General features: G+C 46.1%; 1 protein-coding gene across 1 annotated transcript in view; it reads right to left on the bottom strand.

Moving 5' to 3' along the window:
• The window catches only part of myo10 (myosin X), a 100,720-nt gene that overhangs the window by 72,732 nt on the left and 13,704 nt on the right, over nt 1-14,284 (bottom strand). The gene's annotated exons all lie outside the window — the stretch shown is intronic.

The raw sequence follows: 14,284 nt of genomic DNA, 5'->3' as shown, positions 1-14,284 counted from the left end.
TCAAGAAAACACAGGAGCCAGAAAGTTCAAATAATCACTTAAAACTGTTCAATAGTCAAATTTGACGACATTTCGCGCACCACAATTTAACAGTTCACGTTCAAAACGTCACCAGTTTATCCTCAATACGTTAGTTTTGATTGCATCAGCAGCACAGCTCCTGCTCATACAATCAAAAAAACAAACAAATGTATTGACAGTTAATTTCTGTCAGGTTTGTATAACCTGTCTGCTTCAGAGCTCCTGCGGTGCCATGTTTTATTCTTCGCCGATGGGTCTGACGTTGCCGTGGCCGTCACCGTGGCGTTGACCTTTCCCTGACCGCGGAGACGTTGCGTTTCAGACGTCTCCGTTGTGGTTTGTGGGGAAATTAGCGGCGAATTTGAGGAAGAAACTCTCGAGGATTCGTGTCCTTGGTTGTTTTTTTTCATCACTTTTGGCTTCAGATTTAATAAAAATATGTTTAGAAATAGTTTTTCTTGTGACAAGTGCAGACGATTGATGGATGGTGTTTGTTTGATCGTATCCATTGGAAACAGAGATTACGAGGCAAAAGAAATTCAGGCTCGGAGCACCGAGCCGACCTCGTTGAAATATGACTGAGGGGCTGAGGGGCCCCTCCGAGTGGATCCCCCCCCCCCTCTTAATCGCATAGCCACATGTGCCGCTGTTCATTAGCGTGACAGGCTAATGCTAATGGGAAAAACAAGCTCTGCACTTTTTGTGAGATGCCCCCCCCCTCACCCTCCAACACACTCCCCCCTCCACTCTTTTTGAACCAGGCATACGACCTTTGACCCACAAACCCTCATTTGGAGAGTTGTCCCGGTTTAGTCAGAGGGAAGGGGGGAAAGGGGGGGGCTGGCTGGATTAAAAAAAAAAAAGAAATAAGCAGATGAGTGGATGTGGACTATGACACACACACACACACACACACACACACACACACACACACACACACACACACACACACACACACACACACACACACACACACACACACACACACACACACACGGAGTAAAGCTCAGGTTTGCAGCGTCAGCAGTGGATCAGAGGGGAGCCGTGTGTTGTTGTAAAAACCCGCCGCCGCCCTGCGATTCAAAAAGGTCCCGGGACCTCCTGGGGAGACATCAAAATGTGACGCTCCGAGGAAAAACTCGTACAGGAAACTTCCCTCTTTTGGTCGGACAGAGAAATCCCTCCTCGGTCTTTATTTTATCTTCGTTTTTGGTGCCGATTTTAGCGACCTCCGCCAAATTTCTGCTTTTTATTCAGAGATGTTAAAGACAGGAAGCAAAAAAATTGGAGGGAGATCAGAGTGAATTGTTTTGAAGAGCTTTGATTGTTCTCCTTCTGTTTAGGCCTCAAACTAATTCAGAAGAGAAACCAAACTGAAAACGGCCTCCTGCTGAAAGCGAACCGTTTCAGAATATCAACACCAATTGCTTTTTAAAGTGTCGGTTTTGGCCTTTTCACGGTATTTGTTGACAATGAGAACTAATAACGAGATTTAATTCAACTCTATTCCATTTAACCCAACGCGGGTTATTTCACGGCACTTAACACAGTGAAGGATGAAATGATTGGTGGAAAAAAAAACAAAAAAAACGTCCCTTTGAAAGGAGAAAAACCTCCGATACGAGGGAAGGTAAAACTGCCTTTTTGCAGAGAGGGGAGAGCAGAGAGAGAAAAGGACAGCATGGAGATCCCCCAAAAAAACCACAAACATTTATATGAACGTTCTGAGCTATAATAATACGTCGTCTTTATCGAGGAAAACAAACAGGATAGTCGACGTTCGGCTGCTTTGATGCTCCAAAAAATAAAAAGGGAAAACAAACAAAGGAAGATGCTCCATTGTTTTTGAGCACAAAGAGAAAGGCGTGCGACATTCCTGATGTGCACCGCCGGAGGAATCCGATGCTCCCATCAAGTCTGGCTGGAGAAAAGAGAGACGGGTGGGGTAGGGGGTGGAGGTGGTGGTGGTGGTGGTGGTGGGGGGGGGGGGTCTCCCTCCTCCCACTGGCACACTTTTCAGGGCTCTTTTACCAACCAAAGACACACACACACACACACACACACACACACACACACACACACACACACATCGGTGCTGTTTGTGGGCAGCGTGTGCCGCCCGCCCTCCCTCAGCCGAAATGGGGGGGGAAGTGAAAGACTATCTTATTGTGCTTTCTTGTTCCTCCTCTCTTAATCTACTCTGTGCGAACCCCCCCCCCCCATCACACACACACACACACACACACACACACACACACACACACACACACACACACACACACACACACACACACACACACACACACACACACACACACACACACACTCTGACCTACAGAGCCACTAGCCCATTTCTAAACTTGGGCTCTTCGCCAAAAAAAAAGAAAAAAAAAAAAGCCTCCGCTTCACCTCCGTCGCCGTCATTCATCACCACTGATTGCCCCGAACCGAAACCTCCGACAAAACATCAAAAGATCTGGTTTGTGCTCTTTTTTTCGATGGAATAAAGAAAACTGGAGGACCCGAGTTGGACATCTCTGTTAACGGATGAAAAACACACTTGAGAAAAAAACAACAACAGCATGTCTTCGCTTCAAGCTGCACAAATGTTGAAAAAAAAAAAAAAAGATGCACAGATTGACGGACTGAACGAACGCAGGTCGGATTAAAGAGCAAAGAGTTTCAGGACGGTTATTTAAATTCACTCGCATGTGCTTGTGTCTTTCCTGTATTTAGCTCGGGTCAAATGGGCCACGTTGTCATCGCCTAGGCAACCAAATACAGAAAAATGGCACCAATGTCTGTTTTTATCTTTGCATATTTATACTATTCTTGTGTTATCTTTTTATTTTTTTGCACACCGTGGGACTGCGAGGAACAATATTTTCGATCTCTTCTGTATGTCATGTACATACGGTGACGTGACAATAAAGTTGACTTTGACAAATAGAAATGTTTACCAGATAAACACATTGGTGGTAAAAACAAAACGAACATATCCGTGGAGGCGGAGAGTCTGCACGGAGGTAAATCTAGAGCAGATTTAACAAACTTTGCATATTCAAATCTAAGTGGCTTAAAAACTCGTAAATACAAGTGTTGCATCGATTCATTTTAATGATCCTCCGGTCTGAATGCAGAAAAAAAAATCTGATGCGACAAAAGTTTGAAAAACACCAGAGTCATGTTACAGGAGTCAGAAATGAGTCCGGCTATTAACAAACAAACAAACAAAAAAAAACGCCGGTGAGAACTTTCACGGTCATGAAACCACCTCGACAACCAAAACCAACAACTTTTAAACAAAACGGGGAAAACAGAAAATGATCCACATCTGCTGTCAGTTGGTTTTTTCGACCATCGAATGTCAATTCCAAAAGGAAGCCGGGGGCCTCGGCCCCGAGCTAACGTCAACACGCGACGCTTATAAGACTCTGGACGGCGGATCAAGGACCAGCTGTTGCACCAGAAAGACCCTCCGAGCCCCTCGGTCCAGTTTCAAACCCGAGTAAAACTATCTGGCGCGCCCGGCGGGGTCCGAGGTGTCGGGAGTACGACCGGGCCGGAATAATCGAAGCGGTCGGGGGATTTTAAAATTAAACTCCTCTTACACGCCGCATTACATGAAAAAAATAAAAATAAGAAACGTCTTCGTAATAAACCTGATGTTTTGGCAGACGTCAACGGTTAAGGAAACATTTTGCCAAAAGGATACCTATTTTTTTTTCCCACCCCGCGTAACCTCGACATGTGTGGCGAATGCTCTCGCCGCAGGGTGCCGGGTGGGTGGTGTGTATGGGGGAGGGGGTGGGGGAGAGGGGGGGGGGGTTTCGCTGAGAGAACGAGGATCTGTTGTGCCGGGGCAGCGTTCGTACGCCATCGGGGTCGGGAATGAGCAGCTGTCCCGTCAGAGAGATTCCACTTCCTCTCCCCCCCTCCACCCCGCCATCCCCCGAAAACAAACCGAGTCTTGTGTTCGACCACAGCCATCCTCTCTATCAGCGACTTCAATGGGAAAGCCTGTTGCGGGACTTTTTTTTTTTGCAAGCACTAAAACTGTGACTCAACACGGCTGCCTCTACGTCCTCTGGAAGATTCTAGCTCTCGCAAAAACGACTCCAACTATTCGCCACAGTCGGTATTTCTTCTCCGGACGATCCGCTGACGTTCGTGGAGAAATCCCCGCCGAATATCTGGAATGCGTGAAAACTCGGCCTTCGCGTAAAAATCACGCCGTCCCGAGACAATCTGAACCGAGGGGCGGCGGGGAGCGGGGCACATCACCCGACAGCTGCAGTCCGTCCGTCCGTCAGTCCGTCCGTCAGTCATCAGCGTCTGCAGCAGTAAGGACTCTCAATCAAAGAGAAGCTTTGACCGCCAGGCTGCAAAGACAACTACGGGTCCCAGGACGCTTCTCGTCAGCATTTCTCAGGTCGGAGTAGTTGAACGTTCACTAAAAATTGTAATTTTAACTTTGAAAATAACGATCTGATTATGTGTTACGGCTTCAGCACAGTAGGAGATATGAACTGATCCGAGAATACGGACAGAAAACTGTCTGGTGGTTTTGGATTCTTGCAAAGTTCAGACAACATTTAAGAACGTTGGGTCACATGAAAATGGGTTGTTTTAAAAGGAAGAAAAACTTCCAACAGAGGGAAAGAAAAACTCTCTTTGACAAGAAGAAAAACTCTCTTTAACAAGAAGAAAAACTCTCTTTAACAAGAAAAACTCCCTTTAACAAGAAAAACTCTCTTTTAACAAGAAAAACTCTCTTAGCAAGAAAAACTCTCTTTTAACAAGAAAAACTCTCTTAGCAAGAAAAACTCTCTTTTAACAAGAAAAACTGTCTTAACAAGAAAAACTCCTTTTAACAAGAAAAACTGTCTTAACAAGAAAAACTCCCTTTAACAAGAAAAACTCTCTTAGCAAGAAAAACTCTCTTTAACAAGAAGAAAAACTCTCTTTAACAAGAAGAAAAACTCTCTTTAACAAGAAAAACTCCCTTTAACAAGAAAAACTCTCTTTTAACAAGAAAAACTCTCTTAGCAAGAAAAACTCTCTTTTAACAAGAAAAACTGTCTTAACAAGAAAAACTCCTTTTAACAAGAAAAACTGTCTTAACAAGAAAAACTCTCTTAGCAAGAAAAACTCTCTTTTAACAAGAAAAACTTCTTTTGACAAAAAGAAAAACCTCCAACAGAATCACAAGCAAGAAGAGAAATGTCCAGAAAAATCTGGGAAAAGGTTCATGATCAATTCTCCATTTTATATGACCAGTAAATATTTCAAATAACACCCGCTCTAATTGTCGCCGTGCGACGCAGCGTGCCCGACAGATACTAATAAAACCATCCCAAACTCTCCAACAATCGGTTCCCGCTATCGGAAAAGAAAGTCGCCTTTCCACCCGCCGACAGCGATATTCTTAAAGTGAACAGTCAGTCGTGCTGGAAGTCCGTTTATAAAGTTTTGTAGAACAGATGTAGGTCAAACACACGTTTTATCGTCCGCTCGGCGTTAATCATTAACCTTTTAGAGGTAACTGCTTTCATGCGAGTAACCGTCTCCTTTCACGTGATTACCATTTGTGTATTTTCAATTTTGTCGAGCCAATAGAAAACCAGAAACACAGATTTGAAACGATAAAGCACTGAGGAAGGAGGGACAAAAAAAAAAAAAAAAAAAAAGAAAGAAAACGATGAAAAAGAAAATCGTTTCATTTCAGAAGCACCTTTCAGCCTTGAGGGGAAATTTACGGTTCCGGCCGAGTCCAAAGTTTCAATTTATCCTTTCAAATGTTTCAGCTGTTTCGGGACAAATCTTACGCGCAATTGTTCGAGAGCTTTTGGCAAGAAGAAGAAAAAAAAAAAAAAAGAAAACAGTAAAAGTGTTCAGCGTGCGATGACGACACGATTAGGATCAAAGCTGGTGTTTAGCGAGGAAACCGCTGTGGTGAGCGCAGGCAGGAGGAAGTCCTCCAGCGCACGTTGACCTTGAGACCTTTTCACCCGGCGTCGACCGATCGCATCGCACAGCCTTTCGTGCGGGGAACCGATCAACGCGAGTACGGCGTGAGAAGTCATTTTGATTTAAAAGACTGCGAGGAGAGCAGGGGATTGTGGGAACTGATTGTCTTCCTGTATTGACTTTTCAGACGTGTCTGGGAAAACCTCACAAAGTTACACACACACCTAAACAAACACACACGGGCAAAAAAAAAAACCCCAAAAAAACGTGATTAAACTCAAGTGCACAAACACACTGGCAGAAACACACACACACACACACACACACACACACACACACACACACACACACACACACACACACACACACACACACACACGTGCACGCACACACACACACGTTCTAATGCAAAACACACCACATAAGCTTGCAAAGCCGAGCCATTAACTCGCGGATGCAAACAAAAATCACACAAACCGCAAACGCGCAAACACGAGTACTCGCACAGACACACTCACGCACCCACATCATTAAGAAACCCCCCCTTCCCCCCTCCACCTCGTTAGCACGTCAGCGTTTTTACAGCGTCGGCTAAAACCGACTTTAAACTGAAAGGTCGAGGAAACTGAAATGTGAGGGATGTATCCTCTGGAGTTTAGGAACGTTTGCACCAAATTTCTCGCCAAATCCATCCGATAATACACAAAATGATTCCTCCGACTAATGTTTGCATCCCTCGAGCCTTTCTGAAGCCAGCACTTCAGCTTCCTTGAAATGGATTCGTCCCCCGGGGTCAGGACCGTCAACACCGAGTTCTACCGGGACCCTTCTGAGGCGTCTGAGGGGAAAACAATTCGCCGCAAAACCACCCGAACTGCGGCGCCGTGGCAACAGGGTTCTCCAACATGAAAACTTGACAGTCGCCGTCCCGCCGCCGCTGGATTTGAACTCCCCGCGACTTCTTTCTGTTCCCCCGAAAATGGTGACCCACAACCGTGGTGTCGCCGATCAAACGACGTGCTTTGGAAAGCGCACTTAAAAATAAGTTCCCCGCTAACCCCAAACTTTTTGATCGACCCTCACACGACTGCGAGTTCCCATGAAGACAAATACGAAACCCTGACAATAAAAAAAATGAATCCAGCATGTTCAGCCCGCGAAGAAAAATGCTCCACAACAACCTGCATAAAAAAAAAATTTAATAAAAAAAATGCGGCCTTCAAATAAAATAATAAAAACTAAAATAAAATAAAGATGTAACACAGCAGCCAGCCATTATCCCTCCGATCTGTGGCTCCTTGATGTGGCAGCAGAACAACAGAGCTCTAATCACGCCCACTCACCGCACCGAAAAGCCAAACTCGGGTTGTTGTTTTTTTTTTTTGTAGGCTGGAGAATTTGAATGTGAAACACGGCTGCTCGCTTGTACAGGGTTAAATGAAACCATGTGTGGAAAACGGTTCTGCAGCCACATCCGGCTGGTTCTAAATATTCAGACATTTTCTTTCATAATCCAGTGAAAGGTGCTTTTTTTTTTTTTTTTCCTCCCCCCGTTTTTATTAAAACATGCTGCAGGTCTATTTTTCATTTCTCGTGCAGAAACTTCCCGTGAGTAAATCGGTTTAATGTGAATAGCTGCTGTTTAAAAGACGTACTTTATACGCCCCCCCCCCCCAAAAAAAAACAAAAAAAACATGACATGCACGAAACCGTAAAAGCCTTTCGGGTTTAAAAGGGTGAGCCCGAGCGCCCCCGTTGCATTGTGGGAGAAAGGAAGTCGGCGGTTGCAGAGGGTTGCGGGGAGAACTGCGGTTGTCGCACTCGAAAAACACGCCAACAGACACACAAGCAGCTGTAAACACTCACAGAAACAGAGTAACCACACACACACACACACACACACACACACACACACACACACACACACACACACACACACACGCTCGACTGTGGATGATCTGTGACTAATTGCCGTCACATGAACGTGTACAGCAACAAACATGACTGCAATAGTTCGCAGATCTGACTGCTGGCTTTCTGGACGAAGCCGTTTTTAAACACGGCGTTCGTGAGAACTGCGGGAGGATATTATCCCGGTTGAAGCAATAGAAACGCCGTCGTTTCCATCGGGAGATCATTCAAAAGGGTGAACCAACGGAGTGACACGTGTCGTAGATGGAGCTGAAGGTTTTTTGACCACGAAGAGCCTCGCTGCAAAATGTGTAATACACCCGCCGGTCCACCAGAGGGCGCCGTGTCGGTGTCACGTTTTCCCTCGCAGTGCATTCATTCTTTGGGGACCTAAACCTAAAGTAAGAAAGGGAATTGAACAAGAGTAAATCTGTTCTGTACCGTCCACATCTTCCAGCCTTCACCGACCACAGGATCATTTTTAACACCCCCCCCCCCACACACACACACACACACCTCCACCACCACCACCACCACCACCTCTCCTCCGCTTGCTACTCGCTCCTGCAGCTTATTTTACCGGCGATGACGTCACCATTAGCTCAGAGGCTCCGCGGTCGGAATATATTTAGAGTCCAGACTCGACTTGGTGGTGTGTGGTTTGAAGTCTTTCATTTTTTTTTTTTCTAGCGTGCGAGTTCAGGCAGGGACAGTTTATTCAGAGCACGAGTCAAGCTGCTCTAAAGACGTACGGTAATGATTCAAATTAAGCCATTTTCACAATTTGAAATGTCGCCGTTAACTCCTGTCGGCACCGAAACACTTCATAAATTGTAGTGTTTCGTTCAGTCGAAGAGAAAGTTTCCAGCCGGTACGTTGCAATTATAAAAACAAAAAAAACTTCATTTCCAGGAGAGACGCTCGGGCTCACATTTCTTTTCCAGGTGGCAGTCGCTAAAACTCTCGGCACATTAAAAGGTGTGAGAGCACGAAGCACCCGGTGGATTTGAATTATTCACAAAGCAAGTGTCAGGAATGGGTCGAGGGAGGGAGGGATGGAGGGACCGGGGGGAGAGGGGGGAGGTGGGGTGGGGGTGGGGGTGCAACGTCACGCTCTGGTGTGAACCGGAGTGGGCGTGAGCAGAGGTGTTGACTGGAGGGTCCGGCAGGAAGCAGCTGCTCGCCGGCAGATCGTCGTCCTCCTCCTGTCGCCGATCGAGGTTATCAATGAAAGCACTAGTGCAAAAAGAGAGAGAGAGCGAGCGAGAGAGCGAGCGGTATCCAGCGAGCCGAGGAAAGTCGTGCCGACTCCAAAACGACGGTACGCTTCAAGAGATGGGCGGCCAAATTCTCCCAAATTAACATTTAACCCTGAAAATATTCCCAGGACAACATTTTTCCCACGCTAAATAATTCCTCCAAAGCTTTGGAGACCTGAAGTTGTTTTTCTTTTCATTTTTTTTTTTGGGTGGGTGGGGGTGGGGGGAGGGAGGGAGGGGGGAGCTCTCGGTTATCTTCCCCTCAGCTGCTCGGCGGATAATTAAAAGGCATGTCGTCGTGGAGATCTGGAGAGCAGCTGTAGGGTGGATCCGTGCGAGTTTCGCAGCCGACTCGGGAGAGACTCCCTCGGGTTGGACGGCAATCAAACCGCTGGGGGGGGGGGGGGGGGGGGGGGACACACACACACACACACTAATTCGCTGACATGTTAAACGTGTTCGGGCCGTTTATGGTTCATGTTCAGTTACTGAGAAGCTAAACGGTCCCGTGAAGATTCTTTCTGTTGATCCGAGTCTGATCTCACGGTGTCAGTATTTGAACGGCGGCCCAAACAAAAGGTTGGGCAATACAAACATATGTCGGATTAGGTTTGATGCCCTGCGCATTTGAAATTCAACTTTTCTTTAAAATGTGGGAAATACAACTTTATAGTTTACCGGATAGAAGCACAACAGAGTTTTGAAGTTTGCCCGACGGTGGGCCCGAAGTGGACGGAGCTTTCGGGCCTGGAAAAGTTGCCCGACGCGGAAGTGCTTTCAGCTGCGATACCAGCGAGCGCCACTAGAGGTCGGCTCCAAAAAGCCTCCGGCTCCATAGACTCCCATTCAACTTCTCTCATCAAATACAAAGTCAATACATTTTTTTCCACGAGTCATTTTGGTGTTGTCGGCTAAAGTCGCTCCTTCTTATTACTTTTCTGGCGGTCCATCTGAAAATGATCCCGTCATTAATTAGAAATTAGGTTTGGGGGGGGGGGGGGGGCGTGTCTGTTTGATTGACAGGGCCTGTGGCGCAGTCAGGTGACGGCTGGCGATCTGATCGAGTAGCTCCTCCCCAAGCTCGTCATTTCACGGTCACTTCAGGAAGTTTTTATTTTTTTGAAGTCACTTAAAAGAACGTCTTAAATATCTTGAGTCACTGGCAGATTTGAGTTTTTTAAACGTTTCCTTTCTCAGCCTGGTGTTGACAGCGTTTTCACGGTGACTGAACACTTGAAGAATCTGACCGTCAACTCCCAAAGCGAGATTTCACAATTTTAGAAATGTTTTCTTCCCACCTAATTCCTCCTTTTGTTTTATTGTTCCCCGTGACATCGAGCTGCTCCATCATCCGCGAAGCGACGCGTCCGAGCACGTCCCGACGAACTCCGTTTGGATGAATCTGCTGGATTTGCTCGTGAAACTCTGCTGACTCAGCAGGGCGTTTGAACTTTTTCCACCGCCACCGTCACAGAGACGCTTCCAGTGTTGTTGTTGTTGTTGTTTAATCGTGATAGGACTCTCCTCGCGTTACCAGAACGTGTTCCTAATATTACGACTTTTTTGGAAACGACATGAAAGATATAGTAAATGCTGCGCAGATGAAGTTTTTGTTGTTGTAAAACTAATCATTCAGCATAAATGAATAAAACTAACACACACTCAGGGCTCCATTAATGCCACCGTGAATATATCCGTCATCCACAGTGTGTTACAATGACGGCCGATGAGTGAACATCCCCCCCTTTTTTTCTGATGAAACCCTGACGACAACCAGCTTTTGTTTCCCTTCCCGCTCGCTGCAAATTAACATTTGAGTCACCGCAACAAAACAAAACAAAACAAAACAAAAAAACAACAACCTCTCATCACGTCGTCGTGGTAACTCAGATAACCGAGTCTGGATTCACACGTCGCGTATTCGTGACTCGGCTGCGTACTCGGGAGTGAGATGAAAAAAAAAAAAAAAACAAACGCGGAGTTTGCGCGTTTAAGGTCGGTCGCTGGAACGCGACGACTCCCCCTGAATATTGGAGCGAGGCGGCGGCCCGACGACTTCGCAGTTTTCAGAGGAGGCCGTCAACGTCGCAGCGGGACGCGCTCCTTTCCGAGCGTTACACCCGAATCACAAACGTCGCATTCAATAAGAAAGTGCGCCGCCGTGCAGTTCGACGCCGAACCGTCCGCCGGTCGGCTTCCTTTTCGGCACGTACCGCGAGATCGACCGGCTCCGACGACATCCTCCGGTAACACAAGACTAATTGCTTTTTCCTATAAAGTAACTTATAACGCAGCTTCACCTTTCTGTAAACCTTCGTTTCTCGCCTTCGCGAAACTCCAACCGCCTCAGATCGGTATCAAATATGTATGAAGACGCTAAAAACAGTTCCAAGGTCATGTTTGTTTTTGTTTTTTTCTCACCACATGCACGTTTACTTTTCCTTTCAGCTCCCGATGTGTTCCTCTTTGGTTATTTTAGCTCCGGCGACCCGGCCGCCGGCCGCCGGCCGGGTCGCCGGCCTCGCGCTGCAGACGACCCCCAGAAGATGCTTTTCGGTTCACGCTTTCAAGGCGACCGCATGAAACAACAAAAGGACTTTTTGCTTTGAGGCATTTTTAACCTTCTGGCTAGAACATAAACACACTTATCCTGCACGGAGGAAAAAAAAAAAAAAAAAAAGATGTTCAAAGGAGATTTGGAGAAGCCGTTCGGGAAAAAAAAACAAGCAGCTTTGAAGTGAAGAAACTCGAACTTGCTTTTCCTGTCTGGACTCACGTCTTTGTTTGACCTTCTTCCTGCTTTTCAGAGGGGGATATTTTTAGTCGAGCGGTGGCCATTTTGCTTCATTCATTCCCGGTCTGCTGCCCGAATCCACGGCCAAAGTGGGGAATATTGAGAGTCAAAATAAAATGAATCTTTAACTCCCAGTTTAAAGATGACTTCATTTACTTAGCTGGAGAATAGCGTTCAAATGAAATGTAAACATTTGCCCAGTGCGTTCAAAGGTTAGAAGTTCGCCCTTGTGGCATGCGAGGAATTATTTATAAGAAACGATGTCATGGAAATTACAGAGCGGGATTACGTTACGTCAATGCAAAGATACGAATATGTGCTGATTCGTATCCGCGTCAATATTTTACAGGAACTCGGGGCAAAATTTTGTGACACAGATATACTTATTATTGACCCACGTTTTTTGGGGGGGTTTATTGGCATCTCGGTCACCCAATCGAAAAAGACCACGGAGCTGCCCGAAGGCTCGTCGGTACAGATTTCAGGTGTTCTCAGCGGCAGCAGTCGGCTGGAAATAAAAAGGCCCCGCATGACTGAGAGTAAAAAATAAATTCTCTTTTTTTTTTAAATTTTTGTTTTGTTTTTCCCACCAGGAAGGTGCTTTCAGGCTGCTTTTGGTTTGCAGAACAAAGCAGACTGTGAATCCCACAAGTGAGTAATCTCACCTTATGTTTGCCGGGCAGCTTCCTTGTTTTCTCCTCACTGAGTCCAACATTCCCCCCCCCAAAAAAAGGCAATGGGGTTTTTGTCTGCCATTTTTAGGCAGGCATTTTTCTGTGGTGGTGGTGGTGGAGGGGGAGGGGGAGGAGGGTGACCTAGAAAGCACCACAGCTGTGTTGTTTCTTTTGTTGAAGGGAGAGACCGGCTTGTTCTTCATTTTACCTTTCGCACGTGACTCTTTCACTTGTTTCTCATCTTTTGAAATCTGTGACCTCGTGATTGGTTTTGAAAAAAAACAAAAACTATCCGCCTCTGGATCAAAGTTATTTATTTGATTCTGGTGGTTTGAGTTTCGCGTTTCGTAGTCGATTGTTGTTTTGCAGACGGCCACGTTTAAGCCGAGACCGATTTCAAATCCTACAGAAAAGTTTTCGACGTAACGATACATCGCGGGTCGGTCGAAGTTTGTGTGGTTTGGAGCACCGATCCCGTCACTCGAAAGCGCTTCGACGGGCGCCAAACAAACAAACAAACAAACAAACAACAACAAAAAGAGGACGGATGCCAGAGAAGAGTTTAAGTTTATCAGTTTAAAATAATAAAACACCGTTGCAGAAAGTGGTCTACGCGGGACGACAGCACTAAAAAAAACAACCAAAAAAACCCCGTTCAATCACACGTCACCTGCAGTAAACTCGTCCCACCGAGCACCTCGCTGGAGTTAATGCAAATAAAAAAAGATGACTGTGTTTATCCCATCACAAAGACCGACTGCTACCGGCATGTACCGATTCTCTCTTTGTGCTTCTAACCACGCCGATTATACTTCCCACAGTTCACGAAGGCAGACCAGACGGCAGGAAGCCCATCTGATGAAATAAAGACTTTCTGTTGTTCGTCACTGCGCCGATGTACGAGAGAGAGTCTTTATTTTCTGCTGCTTTTTTTTTTTTTTTTTGTCTCATTAATGGTAGAAAAGTCAAGTAGAATCAAAACTGGCTGCAGTGAAACTAGTTTCCTACTTTTGCCTTCTGTGTGTGTGTGTGTGTGTGTGTGTGAGTAATTTCAGCATGTTTAAGGCATCGTTTGTACAAGTGTATGAAAGTGTGCACGCATACAATTACATGCGTTGTAAAGTGTGTTTTCCAAGGTGTGTGGATAGTTTGGTCATCAGTGTGTGTGTGTGTGTGTGTGTGTGTGTGTGTGTGTGTGTGTGTGTGTTACAAGCTGGCAGTTGGGGCCAAAGTTGCCATGTGTTGTCCAGCTGTGGTCGCCTGGCATTGTTGGTTTTTTTTTGCAGCCTCGTAGCAGAGGTTCAGAACATAAATACTGTCTTCCTCGCTCTGATTTTTCTGCAGAGACAAACAACAGACGTCTTGTTGTACCAAAAAAAAAAAAAAAAATTTTTTTTTAAAAGAAAGAAAATGGGGGCAGTTTTACCGTCATGACCAAAGCGGCGGTTCACCGTGACCCGAGAACATCTGCAAGACGTTGTGCAAAAGTAGAAAACGCAGCACGGCGAGCTGGGAGTTTTTAATCGGAGTTTGGACCTCGTTAGCCGCGTCGGAACTCTTTTCACGTGAACGGAACATTTGCCGCCGCCGACGTTTCACGTTAAACGCAGATCGACTCGTGTTATTTCTTGCGCGAGGCCGCTACCGCTGGGTCC

Source organism: Brachyistius frenatus, unplaced genomic scaffold (assembly GCF_029030835.1).
Source record: "Brachyistius frenatus isolate BFR_SWC_R1_liver_20210118 unplaced genomic scaffold, ASM2903083v1 Contig_319, whole genome shotgun sequence".
In the NCBI taxonomy this organism is placed as follows: domain Eukaryota; kingdom Metazoa; phylum Chordata; class Actinopteri; family Embiotocidae; genus Brachyistius; species Brachyistius frenatus.
Note: the sequence above shows the minus strand (reverse complement) of the source record. Positions and strands in the feature narration are given on the sequence as shown.